Genomic DNA, 7,500 nt, shown 5'->3' on the forward strand with positions numbered 1-7,500 from the left:
CTCATTGATTTTGTAATGCGTAGAAAAGTTGGAGATGGTGAGGAAGAATTGGACTGGATTGGTAATAGGAAATTAGCTGACCCTGCGTATGCTAATGATAATGTCCTTATTATCAGAACACCACAAGATTTGCAATACTTGCTTACCAGAATGCATAAAATGTCGCATGAGGTTGGGTTCAAGATAAATAGAAGAAAGACAGAGATGGTGAGAACGGAATATGCAATGGAAAGGGAAATACCATAGGAATGAGAAATGATTAATGAGGTAGAATCCTTGAAGCATTTAGGATCTATGTTCTCTAATACGGGATCTTTATAATGAGAGTTTAGTGAAAGTTTAAAAAAAAAGTAAATCATTCAATGGCTTGGTTAAGTGAAATTTGGAAATTAATTCACCTGAAATCACATAAAAAGTAAGCTATATATTAGTTTAGTGAGATCTGTATAACGGTAGGGACATGCGTCATTGTATGACAATGAAACAATCTCCAACAGTTTTGGTAGATTTTAAAAACAAAGCCCTCAGAATATCGGGACTAATATGGCAGGACAGGATTAGAAATGAAACTATAAGAGAGATTACTCGAGTGGCTTATGTGGATGAGATCATGGTGAGGGGTAAATGAAAATGGTTTGGGTATGCTCTTCATACTCACCAAGAACGATTAGTTCATCTAGCCTTTATCTGGGCCTCAAAAGGCACTAGAAAAGATGGAAGACCCAGGCCTACATGGCCGAGGTCTATGAGGCGTGAAGTTGGAGATGATGAATGGAGAAGCATTGAACTAAAAACTCAAGATAGAGAAGACTGGCAAAATCTAACCTAGGCCCTTTGCGTCAATAGACGTAGGAGGAGATGAGGATTATGATACATATATAGGTAGATAGATAGACAGATTGGTGGATAGGTATAGATATATATGTATTTGAGTGTGTGTGTATATATATATATATGTATATATATATATATATATATATATATATATATATATATATATATATTTGAATGTGTATGTATATACATATATGCATATATATATACATATATATATATATATATATATATATATATATATATATATACATATATACATATATATATATATATATATGTATATATATATATATATATATACATATATATATATATATATATATATATATATATATATATTAAAATGACTTGATCATATTTGGAGATTTGAAAGACATTATGTCTCTCAACAAAGAAATGTTGATAGAAAACCCTGGGAGGAATTCGTGTAAGCTATCAATTAAAAAAATGTTTTGGAGCGAAAGATTTCTTAATATTCTTCAAGTGCACAACTTGCGTTCCCCTAAGCCTTCTAAGTAATTATACGTATTAGGCAGTAGATACTTGAAAACATGTTGCACATTAGCTTTATCCTTGTCTCAGCATTTAAAAGATAAGCACTGTATTTCTTTGTTATATTTGGTTGCAGCCATCGCCTTTCAAGAAAAAAAACTTCTTTTATGAGCGTATAAATATGATGCATGCAAAAATGCATTCAGGTAGGAGTTTTTTTGTACCAGAAGCATTGTACTCAAATGGTATTAGTATCAACTTACCGAAATGTAGCAGACATAAAAGGTCACCCGTTGGATAGGCAATATTTTATTTAGGTGAATCGCTCTTTCTCGATACCTGTTGTAACTGGCTCTTTCTTGTGCTAAGAAATAATTCCCATTAAGTAATTTCTGTATCTTTACGATTATACTTCGAATCAATTTTCAGTTTCTGTCTCTGTCGAAAAATAAATATAATAAATATGATAAATATAATAATAAATAGATGAATGAATAAATATAAATATAGATATATAGAAAAAATTGATAAAAAAAATATAAATAGATAAATGAATGAATAAATAAATAAATAAAAGACGAAATTAAAATAGAATAGAAATATTTTGGTTTAGAAAAAAAGATTATAAAGAAAGAACTAATAAAAAAACGACCCCAACTTACATTTAAAGTTGTATTGTATGTGCTGAAGCGTTCTAAATGCAATTTAGACCACTTCATCACATACAATAGCTACAAAATACATTTCACGTATTTCACTGCATCAGTATAAATTATACCACATTCTACTTTATGATATTTTGTACGCGGAACCACAAGCCAACCCAGATATGATTAAATTATTTAAATTGATTTGTCATATAATGCTGACGTCACTACAACTTAGATCATCGACCCCAACATTCTTGAAAAGGAAGAAAACTGACTCCGAGGTGAGCGTCATACCGGCTCCTTGATCAAGGGAACATTGTGGCAGAGAATGAATATACGTAAATACAAGGCGGTCATTTGTGATTTCAATGATATAAGATATATAAACCATATGCTGTAAGCAGGGAAAAGTCGACTACATACATTGTTAAAAAAAACTATTTTAATCGGAAATTCTCCGTAAAAATATACTGTTCTCTGTCGTATTCCAGTAAAATACAGGCGACCGTAATTTCACCTTGCTTTGCTATTATCTTTCACGGCTTGGTGACCGTGATATCACTCCTTAACGTCAATATATCCGTTTTTAAAACGGTAAAAAAAAAAAAACTTGAATAAATGTTGCCAGGCATTTGCCGTTTTTTTTTCTGTGACAAATTTTTAAATGTATATATTCCTCAGATCGAGCATCAGAAAGGAAACTAGAATAAAATCTAATTAAACGCTAATAAGGTAGCGCTGGTATAAAGAATCTGTACTTATTCAAAATTCCAAGTATTGTTCCTATATCTTTCGCAAATATGCATTTTCCATAACATACGACAGTTTGTTCCATTATTGATTGCCTCATCTGAGTCACCTCAAGAAGTCGATTCAGAATGCTAAATGACAACTCAAAACCTTGAGGTTGAACTCTGAATCCCACGCCTGTCCTCTTTTTGGATCGATAACATCCAGAGATCCCAGATCTAGTGCAGTGATTTCCAAAAAAAACTAAAGTTGAACATTAGATATTCTAGAAGGTTTATTAATGTCATTCCTATCATTTCAAAATTAACATGGCTCTTGAAGAGTTGTTGTTGTTGTCGTTGTTGTTGTTGTTGTTGTTACTAAAATTAATATTGATAATATCATGATAATCATACATTCTTAGAGTGGTCAGCTTTATAGAACTGAATGTCTTTTAATGAAAATTGAAATAATAAAAATAGAGAGAACGGTGTAAAATCAAATATGGAACTTAATAAGTAAACGTGAAGGATAACACCAAGATTGTGAATTTCCAAGAAAAAAATCTCAAAAAGGATTAAGAGGATATTTCTGAAAGAGCATGGCATTAGCATCCCTCCCGCAGAACAAAAGTGTGCAGACGGCGGGGAAGGAGCGCGATCGAAATGTCAGAGGAGCACACAGGATGTGTCAAGAGAAGCCGACCTTCCTTTCCCCATGCGTTGAGCTCCTACAGGTTGGCTGAAGGCGGCCGGCAACACACAGACGACAGATTCAACCAGGTATCGACAACCCAGGTGTGCTCCGTAGAGCTATATCGATTTGCGTATCCAACATGGCTGGACCCCAAAAGTCTTGCGGCATTAAATATTCCTTTGTTACTCGGAGTTAGTGCTTCAGCTTCTCGATTATACATATATACATATAGATATGTTTGTTTATATGAAAAGGTTATAAAATTATTCATTTACATACATATACTGTATATATATATATATATATATATATATATATATATATATATATATATATACATATATATATACTGTATATATATATATATATATATATATATATATGATAAATTTTGCACAGTTAAACGTGTTTTTCATATTCAAATAAGCCATATATTTTTTATACATTAATGTCTGGATTCTCTTAACGACCTCGAGATCAGAACCCCAGGCGAAATCACACAAAGACAAGAGCTTCTGACCGGCCAGGAGTCGAACCCTGGTCCGGGAAACTTGTATAAACAGTGACTTACCACTTGGGCAAGTGGTAAGTCACTGTTTATACAAGTTTCCCGGACCAGGGTTTGACTCCTGGCCGGTCAGAAGCTCTTGTCTTTGTGTGATTTCGCCTGGGGCTCTGATCCCGAGGTCGTTGAGAGAACCCAGACTTTAATGTATAAAAAAACATATGGCTTACTGAATATATATACATAAGCAAAGTCCTTCAAAAGAAAGCAACCGTGTTACCCCTTACGAATGGGAAAAAGGCACGCTAATAGATGATGATGATATATGTATATATATACATATATATATATATATATATATATATATATATATATATATATATATATACATATGTATGAATGTATATATATATATATATATATATATATATATATATATATATATATGTGTGTGTGTGTGTGTATTTGTCTGTGGCTATGTCTGTGTGTGTATTTCTGCAAATATTCATACATACAGTCACCCATACTCACACACACATATGTATATATATATATATATATATATATATATATATATATATATATATATATATATACATATGTATGAATGTATATATATATATATATATATATATATATATATATATATATATGTGTGTGTGTGTGTGTGTGTGTATTTGTCTGTGGCTATGTCTGTGTGTGTATTTCTGCAAATATTCATACATACAGTCACCCACACTCACACACACATATGTATATATATATATATATATATATATATATATATATATATATATATATATATATAAATATATATATATATATATATATATATATATATATATATATATATATATATAAAACGTAATAGTGGGTAAATGTGGCCCTGAAATGGAGAATGACAGTCCAAGAGAATCTATTTAGGGCAGTGTGAATCTCTTCCTGGCTGGTTTTAGAGAGTATGAAAAGGTTGTTGTGTTAGTACATTTGAACGCAAAGGTAGGAGACAGAGAAAGGATTCCTGGATATTATGAGGATAAAGAGGCTCTTCAAGATGCTTTTGGTAAGAGAAATTGATCAGGAAATGTGTTTGCTAGATTTTGCCTTGGTTGGAGGGATGTATAGGTAAAGAAGAGGGGCTGAAGATATCATAATTTAATTGAAGAAAAGTGATGGCAGATATGCATTGAAGAGGCAAGTGTGATAATAAGAATCTTTATGAAAATTAGACCAGTGGACTTGATAGGAAAGAAAAATGAAGAACCTAAAAAATATGATAGCTAGTGTTGAAGAAAAGGGAATAGAAGTAAATGAGGGAGTTTTCAAAATTCCATGATGGATTCATGAGGGCTATATTATAAGATTAGGTGAATGGAATAAGGAATGAAATAAAAAGTGTACTTGATAGCATGAGAAAATATAAGGTTAAGGGAAAATATCTTTGATTAGTAGTTGTACGATGGAAGAGTAAAACGGGTGCTTGAATCCATTATTATTATTATTATTATTATCATTATTATTATTATTATTATTATTATTATTATTATTATTATTATTATTATTGTTATTATTATTATTATTATTCCAGGCTGGAAAAACAGGATTCTACAAGCCTTTGGTCTCTAACAGGGATTGAACCTCAGATCAGAAAGGAAATGGAGTAAAAATAGAATAAATTATATGTAAAAAGATATAAGAAAGGGAGAAGAAAGAAAAAATGGGAAATATTCAAAGATCAGTGGCATCAAAATAGATCAGTCATATATAGATTGTACAATGGGACTTATACACCAAACTGTTTAAAAAAAAAAAAAAAAAGAAAAAAAAAAAATAAAGCCTTTGCAACAATTCTCAACTTCTGAAGTCTCACCGCTATAACCAATCGATTAGGTGGATCATTCCAAAATCTCTAATCACAGCTAGAATAAAAATCTTAACATAATGTTTATTAATGAGCTGGATTATGGAAAAGGCAAAATTGTTAAAATTAACTGTATACTTAGTAGAAAAATCTGAATGTAAACGATGAGCAGAAATATGAAAAATCTTATGCAGCATACACAAAGAACCCGGACTAAACGACGGTGCCAGAGATTGATATCCAGATCAAGGATAAGGAATTTGATAGACCGTAAGTTTTTGTCCACTAAACTAAGATAAGATTCATAGACCGTAAGTTTTTGTCCAATAAACTAAGATGAGATTCAGCAGCTGATGACCAGACCAGAGAACAATGCTTAAAACAATAAAAAATGGAGAAATTATTTCCTCAGGATAGATTGATCAACGAAAATCTTAAAAGACTTCCTCAATATGCTTTTTTTTGTGCATATCTGAGATGTTGCTCAAAAAGTAAATTTGCAATCAAGAATCACATCTGCAAACATAAATGAGGTATTTACTGTATAGTAAATACAAATATCTGGATGTTGAGGACCTAATTATAACTATATTTCAAATTTTGTTATGGTTTAACTCCATCCTTATAATTGGCACCATGCACTACTTTTAGCTAGATCTCTATCAAGTGAATAAGCAACCATATCAGAATTTGAATTAATGGTAAAAGAGTAGTTCCTTCTGCACATGCAACAATGTTGTTTTCCAGGCTAAAACCGACTACCATAATGAATACCTACAGCCACTTTGGTGCCCATCAACAACTACTATTTACAATCTATTTTTGTTTTAAATAACTCAAACACCCCTATGAGCTTAATTTTGAAACAAGAGCATCAGGATCAACAGAGACAAAGACAGTACTAAGAGCAAGGCCAATCATACGAACTTCCTGACCATAAAATGATTATCTGTATCCGTACAGAATTGGAAATTGTAAGAAGGGCATGACACACTATAAAACCTTTGCCAAAGCCAAATTCCAATTTAGGGAACATACGTATTTAGCATATTTTGCTATAAGACGTTCAAATGCTTTATACAGTATGGAAATTATGGAAATTGTGTGATAATTAGCAGGGCTAGAAAAACAACTAAAACACATTTACCTAATATACTGATATCACCAGTTCTCCAACAAGTGTAAAAAGGTCATTTGTTGATAATTTATGAAAAGTAACTGTCAACTTAGGAACTAAGTAATCAAAGGTCTTTATAAAATGAAAGGAAAAATACCATTTGGGTTTACACCTCCACAAGCTTCAAGGTCCAGTAAAAGTAGTGAGACACAAAGTCAGAGAGTAACAAAAACAGGTAGAAAAAAATAATTTCTATGTAGAAGATGCTGAGAAAATGGTTATTGGGCTAATGAATTTAAGAATGGTTGAATAATGGAAGTGGCTAATTCATACAAATATCTGCAAGTAAATTGAATGTATGATGCTAAGATGATAAAACATGTGAGTAAATGATTAGGTAAAGCAAGGGAAGTAGCAGGATGCATGCAAAATATAAGGTAGAGACTTCAATTGTTTCTGGAAGCCAAGGAAGTTAGATTAAAGATATTATTATTATTATTATTATTATTACTATTATTATTATTATTATTATTATTAGCTAAGCTACAAACCTAGATGGAAAAGCAGGATGCTAAAAGTCCAAAGGCTCCACAAGGGAAAATATCCCAGTGAT

This window comes from Palaemon carinicauda, chromosome 44 (assembly GCF_036898095.1).
Source record: "Palaemon carinicauda isolate YSFRI2023 chromosome 44, ASM3689809v2, whole genome shotgun sequence".
Lineage (NCBI taxonomy): Eukaryota > Metazoa > Arthropoda > Malacostraca > Decapoda > Palaemonidae > Palaemon > Palaemon carinicauda.